General features: G+C 30.6%; 1 protein-coding gene across 1 annotated transcript in view; it reads left to right on the top strand.

Annotated features, from left to right (window-relative positions):
* LOC143201540 (nose resistant to fluoxetine protein 6) overlaps positions 1–12,585 on the top strand; it is a 59,037-nt gene that overhangs the window by 20,977 nt on the left and 25,475 nt on the right. The gene's annotated exons all lie outside the window — the stretch shown is intronic.

Below are 12,585 nucleotides of genomic sequence, written 5' to 3'. Positions count from 1 at the left end.
ACTTCAATGAAAGACAATGTTTATAATACATGTTGTCAATAGAAAAATTTAAGTAGTGTATTCGAATCAACTGATGATTATAACACAAACTGCACATGTTATATTATGCGACTGATATTACCCTGGCTACGAAGACTGTATTCGAATGAACAAGATGGCGTCTCTATGCCATCTTGCAATCTCTAGAAATTTCGTTTATGTTCGGATATATTTATATCACCACTATTAATTTTTTTTCCTCATTCCTCTGTCGCTACCTTTTTCTTAATAACTGACTGGAAATATAAAATATAGGAGTTCCTAACGCTATTAAATTCAATGGATATATATATATATATATATATATATATATATATATATATATATATATATATATATATATATATATATATATAGTTCAGTCGAGTTCGAGTTCAGTGAAATCAAAAATTCTGTAGCTTTAAATTCAATAATAATATAATAATAAATAATTTAAAATATCATAGGTTTGCTATTAATATTTTGTATTGTTTAAATGCCGAAGAAAAAGTAATTTCGCTTTTAAAAGTAATCTGTGCCATCCTTTATTTTATGAAACCATACTATGGAATGTTTGAAAGGCGAGGGTCCATAGAATATTATCTATATAACGATAGAGCGGTTCCTTTACGCAGTCAAAGTTACTAATCTATGAAAATAGAGATTCCACGGGATTATTTTCTCATAAGTCTCACTCTATGTATCTATTAATCAGTTCGTATGGTAACTTACGTTTAAGCCTACGCACTACACTAACACGTGTTCGCACCAACACTTCGAATTAAACTTGTTATGGGTTTTAAGCGGATATTGCGCTGAATCAGTTTGTTGGAGATGTAAAAATGGGGCATCGTCGATGACTCGCAATACACTATTCCGTAACCTCTGGAGAATAGCTATGTTAGATTTGCTAGTAGTACCCCACAGTTCAACACCATAGGTCCAAATGGCCCTAAGTATTGACTTACACAGTAAAGCCTTGTTATCTAATGATAATTTAAGTTTACGCCCTATCAGTCAATACATTTGGCTTAGTTTAAGCTCATGCTGTTTACGTTTTGTAACTACGAGGGTCACTATTTATATTTCGGGAATTGGCAATACTGTTGCCATGTGGACCCATCTGACGGTTCCATCGTAAAGTTTGGCATTTTTGACGATATACGTACTCAGAACATTTTATCGCACAGACGCTATCTGTTTATTTTTTATTTAGTTGAAAGTTTCGTCTCGGCAAAAAATGGAACTGAATCGTGAATATTTTCGTGCGATGATTTTATACGATTTTCGACGTGGATTATCACAACAAGAATGCATCATTCAACTTAATTTGACTATTGATGATGAAGCCTCATCAAAAACTACCGTGTATCGCTGGCTTAGTGAATTCAATCGTAGTCGTAGATCGCTATCCAACGAGTTTCGTGAAGGTCGTCCAAAATCGGCTGTTGTGCCAGAAAACATCTATGCTGTGTGCGAAATGATTAAGCAAGATCGTCATGTCACCTATTGTGAGGTTGAGGCATCCCTAAGCATTGGTTCCACTGACATATTTGCGATTTTACATGAACACTTAGCTGTGCGAAAGTTATGTTCGCGTTGGATCCCACACAATTTCACAATCGCTCAAAAAAAGGCTCGTGTCGATTGGTGCAAGGAAATGCTTAAGAAATTCAATCGCGGTGCTTCGAAAGGTGTTTATAAAATTGTGATAGGTGACAAATTACAGATATATTCGTATGAGCCCAAAGTAAGCAGCAGTTGACTGAATGGGTGTTTCAAGATGAACCAAATCCAATAAAAGTTGTTCGCGTACGAAGAACTCCAACGCAAATGGTGGCCTGTTTCTTCGGGAAAATTGATCATATTGCAAAAGTGCCTCTAAAGGATCGTAGAACAATAAATTCTGATTGGTACACAGCCGTTTGTTTGCCAGAAGTCTTCAATGAAATAAGGAAATAACGCCGAATTGTTCTTTATCATGACAATGCGAGTTCTCACACATCGGCTCAAACAAGAGACTATTTGAGCACTCAAAACATCGAATTGATTGGTCATCCGCCATACAGCCCTGATTTGGCACCCAATGGATTCTTTTTGTTCCCATCCGTGGAGAATAATATGCGTGGTCAACGATTTTCATCGGCCGAAGAAGCTATTGAAGCGTTCAAAAATCATGTTTTGAAGATATCTTATTCGAAATGAAATAAATGCTTTGAAAATTGGTTTAAGCATATACAAAATTATATCGACCATCGTGGCGAGTACTTTGAAAAGCAATAAAAATATATTCGTAGTGCAACTATTTGCTTTTTTCCTATTCCCGAAATATAAATAGTGGCCCTTCTAGATGTTTTTTCTATGTCAAACATCAATAAAAATTCATTCCCAGATATTTAACGGAATTCATATTCATATTTAGCGGAAATTCATGTTTATTCAATTTTACTGAGGGACAAGTTCTCCTACAAAAAGTGAATATCAGATGGGTAGATTTTGTTTCATTTGCTTTGATACGCTTCTCAACCACCATTCGACTTTGTTAAGTTGAAGTTGGGGGTTGCTTGTGGCTGACATTGACAATTGATGGTGATAATTAATGAGGTCAATGCTACTGTCAGAATTGGGAAGATTTTATGTAATAGCTTTTTAGCCCGCGCATTGATGTCTAGCTACCATTTGTTCAGGATAGTTCCAGAACTATTTTAATGATGTAAAGCTACCTCAGCTAGCTACCTCAGCCTCATATATATATATATATATATATATATATATATATATATATATATATATATATATATATATATATATATATATATATACATATATATTATATATATATATATATATATATATATATTATATATATATATATATATATATTATATATATATATTATAATTAGTTAGTCAACAACGAAGGGAATTTTATTCAATCACAAAAAAAAGCCCAAAACCACTAATAACAACAATACTTGAACTAGAAACTTGAATCAAAAGTCTAGTGAAAACTGTAATAACATTTTCAGAGAAATAAATGTAAAAATAAACTCCAAGGATTGGTAAAGATGATGATAGGCATTCAACTAATCTGAGTAGCCTCTATATATTTTTGAAATTAAGGTTCACTTGCTGACATTTATAGTTCGTCAATTTAATTCAGTTTAAATACCTTACATATTATACACCCTGATTAAATAAAATAAAACTGTATTATTATTTTAAAAACAACTGATACAAAATAGTAATTAATTTATTAATACATTATCAAAAATATACATATTAGATATAAGGGCAGATTGCTCTTCATTTATTGAAACATATACATGCTATTATAGACTATTGTTTATACTTTCACTCTTTTTGTGTGTAATCCATCAAAACACATTAATTTGATTCTTCTTTCAACATCAACGATTAAAAACATTCAATTGTTATAATCATTTCACATTCTACTATATAAAAACAGCAATCATCAAGCCGAAAAATCAATTTGGCAAGAAAAGCGTTCATTCAAGCTTCCGTACAGTAAAAAAGCACCAATTGTTTGAAACAATAAAACTAAGACTATATAATTATTGTTTACGCGGCCAATGTTGACGTACTAGTTATTTCTCTTTCATTTCTTTTTAATTAATATGAATTTCGTTCGAAATTCGCAGGTATTTTTAAATTATTAGATTCGTACTATGTAATACATATGATTGTAATATTATTATATGAACAGGAAGACGATTTTTTATAATTATTATTAGCCAGACAAATAGTTATATGGCGATTAATTATATAGAAAGATATCAGGTGTTTGCATGTATACCGCTATTGATATATTTAATGAAAATTATCCAAAATATAGAAATTAGATATAAGTACAGATTGCTCTTCATTTATAGAAACATGTACATGCTATTATAGTCTATTGTTTATACTTTAACTCTTTTTGTGTGTAATCCATCAAAACACATTAATTTGATTCTTCTTTCAACATCAACGATTAAAAACATTAAATTATTATAATCATTTCACATTGTACTATATAAAAACAGCAATCAAGTCGAAAAATAAATTTGGTAAGAAAAGCGTCCATTCAAGCTTTCGTACAGTAAAAAAGTACCACTTGTTTGAAACAATAGAAGTAAGACTATAATTATTGTTTACGCGGTCAATTTTGACGTACCAGTTGTTTCTCTTTCATTTCTTTTTAATTAATATGAATTTCGTTCGAAATTCGCCAGGTATTTTTAAATTATTAGATTCGTACTATGTAATACATATGATTGTAATATTATTATATGAACAGGAAGGCGATTTTTTATAATTATTATTAGCGTGACAAATAGTTATATGGCGATTAATTAAATAAAAAGATATCAGGTGTTTGCATGTATTTTGATGAATGATATCTATTGTTGAAAATACGAAATATCAAAATAGAAGATCTGTTAAATTTTATGGTTTCAACATATTTCTACATAAAATAGATGTTCTCCATTTAGTGTTGTTGAGCTATTCACTGTATACACACGTTAATCATGAAACGCTTAATATTTAACTTTAAACATTCCAATTCTAAATTACATTTAGGTTTTTATTGTTCGATTTGAATAGATCTGCTACTCAAATACTAGCAGAAACTTATATTAACGCTGATCTGTCATATTCCAATTGTCGGTTTTGGCTTAGACAATTTATAATTGGTAATTTTGATGTCACTGTCAAAGAACCGCCAAAAATGTTGAAAGCCAGTTAAAACTTTCAAAGAGCTAAGTAAGCAGTTAACAAACCAACCATTTCTAGACGTTTACATGCGATGTGACAGATTCAAAAGGAGAAAAATTGGCTACTATACGAATTGAACGAAAATGGCCTTTGAAGCAATCTCATCATCGTGGTTTCATTAGTTGCCAGTAAAAACAGTTTTCTGTAGCGTATTATAACTGGTTATGGTCTCTTTCATCACAACAACAATCTCAAGCACAAAAATTGACCTGTTAGTCTAGCAGAGGCATCGACATGAACACGGAAGCGGAATATTCATGGTCATAAAGTCCTGCAGTGCATATGATGATATCATCAAAATGTAACATAATCCACAATGAGCTAAAACTGAACAAAATCTAATTGGAAGAGAAAAACTGCTAGTTGACCTAGCATATTAATCGATATCGACTGGAAGAAGAAAAGAGAAAACAAAAATGTATTAACCTGATTAAAACTACTAAGTTACTAAATAAAGACCGGTTTGATTGATTGATTATTGAGACAGTTATTTAACTTAATAACGACTAGTATTTCGAGAAGCTCAATAATGACAATATACTATAGTTGTAAAGTATGTTGGTGTTGCCATTCCCAGTTAGTCCGCAATAAAGCAGGACACAGAAAATAAAACAGGAAAATGCTGGCTTGGTTGGCGCTGTGGTAGACCTCTTTCTGTTCCGATAGTCGCGGTTTCGAATCCTGCTGGGGCATGGTCGCAAATTTATGTTTGTTATTGTTTAATATTTGTGGTTGTCCTCGGACAAGAATGCAAAATCCGACAAAGAAAATGATCCCATTCATACCAGTAACCAGGCTGGGTAAGGCCGGATGTCTTCTGAGATTATCTCTAAGTTGCTCACTAGCCAGTCGGTTGGCTTAATGCCGTAAGACCGTGGTTCGAAGCCTACCTTAAAAGTACGTAAATAAAAAAAAAGTATGACTGATATTTTAATTAAATAATTTGACCATTTTTATATAAAACTCATTTTAAATAAGAATTTTCAGAATATTCTATTGTTAATAATATTAAATACTGAGGTATAGTGAGTATACTAAGGCAATAAAAAATTGTAATACGTATATATGTCTAACTTACCTCTACATTTTTACAGATGTTCAAACAGGTTAACTGGTGGCTAATGGCTACGAATTATTAAGAAATATATCTAATGTTTATAATGTTTATATCTATTTGTTCATATTGTGTATACACATGCGATATTAACATCATGTTAGACTAAAAGCAAAACACATTCGAACCAAAATAAAACTAATATACTGGTTTTGTCGGAAGATACTCTCAACTTGATCTATAATTAAAGAGATTGATTTATCAAATGATCATAAAACCAATTTGGACCTATGGGGTGTAAATATGGGGTCTCACTAAAAATTCATCAATCAACTAGTCATCCAATGCTGTCAAAGCAAACTTCTTCGATTAATTACCAATGGCTATCGCTACGTAACCAACGAAGAACTGCACTGTGACATGGAAATAAAATGGATTTGCGAAGTTAAGTTCAGTCCGAGATTTCGCCTTAAAAGACGAAATAGGATTACTAAGTCATACTAGCGTATGCAATGCAACTACTAAACAACGCGCAGGATATCAGAAGATTGAAGCGAACCAAACCATACAAACTTATAAAAAGTGCATACCTTTAGTGTAAACTAGAGTTTGAGTTATTGTAATTTTATAATTGAGGAATACATATTAATATATTTATCTCGCACTCGTCTTGCTTGTGAATTAATCCAAGTACAAATGAAATGTCATGAATATACATGAATAAAGACCTCTGTAAATGTTTTATTCTTTTTTTCTTTTAATTCTTGTACGTTATACAACATTAGTATATACTTATAATATTCGAAGATATCTTTATTGCGTCCCAGTATATCTAGCAGATAAATAATAAAAATAAGCAAAAAACAAACAAATCTCACTCCAACAAAAACTAATACAAGGTAGTTACAAATCAAGTTTGTATAATATTCATGTTCAAAAAATGACTGTTTGAAGTTTACTATTTTTTTAATATTTCTCTGTGATTTTTTAAACATTTCGGGATCAAATGATGACAACTAAGAACTGACCATAATAAATATAGCACATATATAGTTTTTTTTGTAAATTTAAAAACTTAGTTACCTTATGTTTTATAGAATTATTTATGTTTTCTTTTCCAATAGTTGTATTATAGAACTATTGTGTTTTTTAAGTGACTCTTCGAATATTAAATGATAATTAGATGATTACCTTTATTAATAACAATTATACAATATTAATAATATTAAATATCATTAAGAAAATAAGGTTAATTGATGATAATAAAATAAATACTTGGCATTCTACAAATTACTGTTATAAACGTATAATATTTTACTAATTATTTACACTTTTCGCTTCTTTAAATTCATGAAAACACTCGCTTGTAAACAATATCATGTGCAACATCATTCTGAATGACACACTAAAAATGGGCAGTCATGAGTTTCTGGATATAGATATAAACTAGCATATAACACCTAGCCATTTTACCGAAATAATTTAATTAAACTCTACGCCACTCCCTTGGTGAACTTTCAAACACGCGATTTTTCTGCTGCCCCCCTTTGTAGCATTCGAACATTACATAAACTTCATCAAAATACATTTATATTCATTTTAGATAATACAGGATGACCCAGAAACTGATTCAGTCAAAATTAAAGGTTCGCCTAGGTAGGAAGTATACCATTCTACCGGCTCTGCTCACCTCGTATAGTGACATTGAAAGTAAAAGTTGTTTTACTAACCCAAATCCGTTTAGGTTTAACGACCTGGCCGTACTCTCGCGTTAATCTCTTTCCTTGTATCGGTTCAGTGATGTAACCAAAAGAAACTGTGTTATAAATATATATATATATATATATATATATATATATATATACGGAATGGTAAATATGGTAAATATTGATGGTTGCGATATTCAAACAATTCGAGAAGATGTTTTGCGCGCATTTTAAAATTTGTTTAAATATGACCCGGTCCATCTTCAGAGTGATGTTGACTGACACTAGACAAAATAATAATGATGAAATAGGTGGTGTGGTAACTGAACCAACAATCATGATGAAATTTGATTATATCATGGCGTGTAAAATATTTTAAGAGGTCTGAAGCAAACATTCTTTAAACAAATAATAAAAAAATAGTTTTGAGGATTTACATGTATTTTTATCGGCGATATCTATTGGCGAATATGCGAAGAGCTAATTTAAAGAACTCTTAACCAACCTAACCTAACTATTAAATTCGATGGTTTTAAGTAGCGTTGGGAACTATCGACTGAAAACAGTCGAAACAGTCGATAGTCCCTAAACAGTCGAAATAGTCGATAGTGAAAAAAAAAAACAAATGAAAATAGCAATTACTGGAGCAGTTAATTTTAAACGCCTTTATATTCTCCAATGGTAGTATAAGCGAGACAGAGATGTATATATATTCATTCAAATGTGATAACTTTAAAAAAGAAAAGGAAAACAAAATTATTAATTTATATTATCATGTAATAAATAATATAAATTAATAATAAATAGTAAATATTATAAATTTCAATTTAAAGGAAGTAGAAATTATTTTTATACTGAATGTTCTGTAGATGTGGAGAAGGAATAAAAAGCAATGGAATAATAACACCACAAATATTTTATCGTGTTTTAATATATTAATTGCTATTTTTAAATAACATAGCATAATAAATATAAATAGTACAATACAACTTAAATAAACCCTAAAAACTAAAGATTTTCCATAACAATAACTACTAAATAAAATGTAATCGTATACCTAATCATTAAAAAATATAATCCATGATGAACCTAAAAATGATCGTACAATAACTACCACAACCTTTTTAAATAAAAGTTTTATTTATTTTTGAACGGAAATATTTTTAAATTACTGTGAATATTATCATGTTCAACTTTTCTCCCGTAAGGCGATTTCTTCGATCTTTAATTATTTGTCCAGATTTTAGAAAAACTCGTTCCCAGGGGACAGATGTTGTGGGTATAGAGAAATATTTTACGTTTAACTGATATAATTCAGGTAGATTTATTTTATGGGTTTGCCAAAAATCCAATGTGTTTTCTAAATGCCCAATAAGTAGAATTTCCAAATACTGCTAAATCTGTAAAGTTGCTGCAGTACTTGGAGAAAGAATCATTCTAGCCATTTTTTTATCAAAATATCTGCAGATGTCATTACATTCTTGGTCAGTAGTTTTGTCTTGAATTTTGAGTTGTGGAACTATATTTGTATTTTTTGAAGTTAGAATGGAAGATACCTCTTTTGTGATAATTTATTGTATCATATTGTATTCATTTCTAAAATTGCCAGTCTTTTATTGATGACATTTAATAGACAATTTTGTCATTTTTTCTCCATCCATTTGTTAAAATCCTGGATTTGATGGAATGTTGCAGTCCTCTTATTAACCGTATAATTAAAGACATCGTGGGATCTTTCACCAGATAACTCGATGGTCATTATTTCAATCGGCTTTAAAAGTTGAACACATTCTATTAATATAGTCCTTTCGTTAACATAGCTTCTTAATAGCCAACAAAATAAATTGTTGAATATTGAAGTAGAGTTTTCCTAACAGAAAATGTATTTATTACACATATTTAATATACTTTATTCACCTCTTTACGGTTAATATTTTTAAAAGAAATTTAACAACTGCTACTGTAAAAAAGTCTTTAAATCTTTGGAATCGATGCAATTTCTGAAAATTTTGGAACCTAATTTTAGTTTTCAAGATTTTGGGAAAAAAGTTTTGACAATCAAGAGGCTTGGACAAAAATCGTGAAAGTTTATCAAAAAAGTATTACCTATTAGACCAGTCCGAAGTAATACCTATTATGCCAGTAAAAGTATCTTACTATTTATTATTTACAATTTAATTTTTTTGCCCTCGAAAACTAGCGTTCCAAAATGCTGCTATATTAATTTACAATATATAGCTATTCAAAAGCAAACCACAAAAAAAACAAAGCTGTCAGCGATTTAAAAGGAGCTATTTTCAGGTTAATGGCAAAAAAGGTCTGTAGAGCCAAAAAAGCTCGAGGATAATGAATTGCAAGACTTATTGGACGAATATACAGCTCATACTCTCACAAAAATTCTAAATAGCTGCATTGCTGCATTCATAAATTGATGCATTGCCAAATGTAATGGGAAATCATCGCGGTTTCATTGCTTCCTAGACAAAAGAAAAGCTTTCTCTGGCGTATTATAACTGATAACGAAAAGTGGATCTACGACAATCTCAATGGCAAAACTCATGGATTAGTCTAGGAGAGCCATTCCGAACATCGAAGCAGAATATTCATAACCATAAAGTCTCGCTAAAAAAGCTATTTATTTATTTATTTAGTAAAGCTATTAATATGGTGGTAACATCAAAGTGTAGTGTATTAGAAATTGCTAAAATAGTGTGAAACTATTAATGCAGATATTTAACGATGTTAGTTGTACAAATTAAAATAAATTACCTTGTGATTATCACTTCTTCAGATAGATTGATGGTTCATGGTTTAGCAGACATACAGTTTCAAAATGCTGGAAAATTGCGAAAATAGCTCAATAGATTGATCATTAGATAGACAGATCATTAGATTGCTGCCTAACCAATAGCCTTCTTTCGACCAAAAAGATAGGAAAAAGTTTTAGAAAATGATGGAACATAGTTTGATTAAATATATACTGTATCAATTAATTTGGTGTTTAAAAGTTGAAAAAATAAGATGAATGAAAAGAAATGCGAATACATGCGATTTAATTTCAAACAAAATTTTGGAACTAACTTACAATCTTAACAGGAACCTTGTTGAAATTAACGTTATTTAGTAACATTATAAGTACTTGATATTGGCTATTACCTAGTATACCGGAAGATCATTACCAGTTTTTTCGAAAAAAAAAACTATACAATTTTCAAGAAAATGGAAAAAATTACTTATTCAAAATATTGGCCATTTGATTTTATACATTTTTAAGGCAATTTATGGGTGCCATCCCAAAAAAACTGTTTGTCCTTTAAGCACAACCATTCATCGAAGTGATGCTCTGCAAGAACGTGTCACATTGATGCAAAAAGTTGATAGTCGAATAGGGCAAGGTCTGGAGAGCTTGGAGGGTGCGATATTATGTCCCATCCAAGTGCTTTCACCAATTCCTTGAACGGTTTTGCTTTATGAGACGGCACGTTATGGTGCTGTACAATGCCTTTACCCTATCTTGGAGCACATCGTGGATGTTTTTCGATCAACGTATGGTTCAAATTGATCACCAATTGTTTCACCAAGTTTCAACAGTTCGAAATACACAATAGAGCATTATCTTGCGACCAAAAAATTTGGATTTGGAATCGATCAGCGGGCTTTACCAGGTAATACCCATGATTTTTTGCGCTTATGTTTTTCAAAATAAATCCACTTTTTACCATCTGTCATGCAGAAAATGCAGAAATGACTTCCGATCATACCTTCGAAGCGGCATTTCACGGCCGATTTTTTGATTTTCCATTGGTCTGTTGATCAATGGATGTGGTACCCATCTTCTGAATTTTCCATATTACTCCTAATAGCTTGCTGATCATTTATTGAGACACATTTAACGCTTCTGCCAATTATTTTTGAGTTTGGTTTGGATCTTCATCCAATAACTCTAGCAGTTTCGCATCTTCAGGCTTTTTCGATGTACCAAAGCGTTCTTTGTCTTGCTTATGTTTCTACTAGCATAACCTTCAGGAGCTTGACCATGTAATCTGAATATGTACCGAAGTCGTCAGAGTAACAAACCATGAATAACACCTTTTGATCTTGTAATATGTAGATTAAGTTTTCAACATTTAAGAAAGTAAAGTTAGATCAATAGCATCTATTTATGTTTAAAACTATTGAATATTGTAACTGAAATAGAACTAAAAAACAAAAAAGTCGAGGCCGGCTATCTTTGACATATATTTTTTTAAATATTTGAAACTAAGGGTTAAAATACATATGTGATGATGGCTTATTTCTTGACACTTTCACTAGTGTTTCACCTAGAAATCCCATATTTAGGAAGTTGTTCCACAGTAACGTAATAATGGCTTCACCAGAAAAGTAGCAAAAGATCGCCTCTAATAAAGGCACATATATGATTGATTAACATTTCAAATTTATATAAATTTTTATTGCTTTCAAAGACCCATTATAAATATAAATATAACTATATTATAAATATGGCCTGTTCTAAATAGTTATCGTCTAAATTTCTGACATCAAATTGTCGCAATTTTGCCGCATCAACTCTTGAGTTTTAGTTTAGTTTGACGTTGATATAGAACAAAATTATAATCTAAATAAAATAATTGAACAAAAATATAATAAAATTTAATTTATTTTAACAATAAAGTGCATCTAAAGATTATAGTTAGTTATACAGCAACAATATTTTATAGGTTAGAGTTATTTATAACCTCTTATCACTATCGCTTTCAAGAATTTTCCATATGTCTGACAACCGGGCGATTTTGACAGTCCCATTCGTTTACGTGTTCGAACTAAACAGACAGCATTGTGTCTCTCTTTAATTAGGATAAAATGAGAAGGAAAATACTGTCTGATTCTAAACCTAATTTACAAATTGCGGCAGGCAATACATTAAACATTTTGATGACTTATGAACAAAAAAACTTTGAATAGACTATATTTAATATTCATTATGTAAAGTTAATTTAGTAAAAATAATTTAAATAAAATCATTATG

This window comes from Rhynchophorus ferrugineus, unplaced genomic scaffold (assembly GCF_030347505.1).
Source record: "Rhynchophorus ferrugineus isolate W39M unplaced genomic scaffold, kcgeb_rfMv2 rfM8, whole genome shotgun sequence".
Lineage (NCBI taxonomy): Eukaryota > Metazoa > Arthropoda > Insecta > Coleoptera > Curculionidae > Rhynchophorus > Rhynchophorus ferrugineus.
Note: the sequence above shows the minus strand (reverse complement) of the source record. Positions and strands in the feature narration are given on the sequence as shown.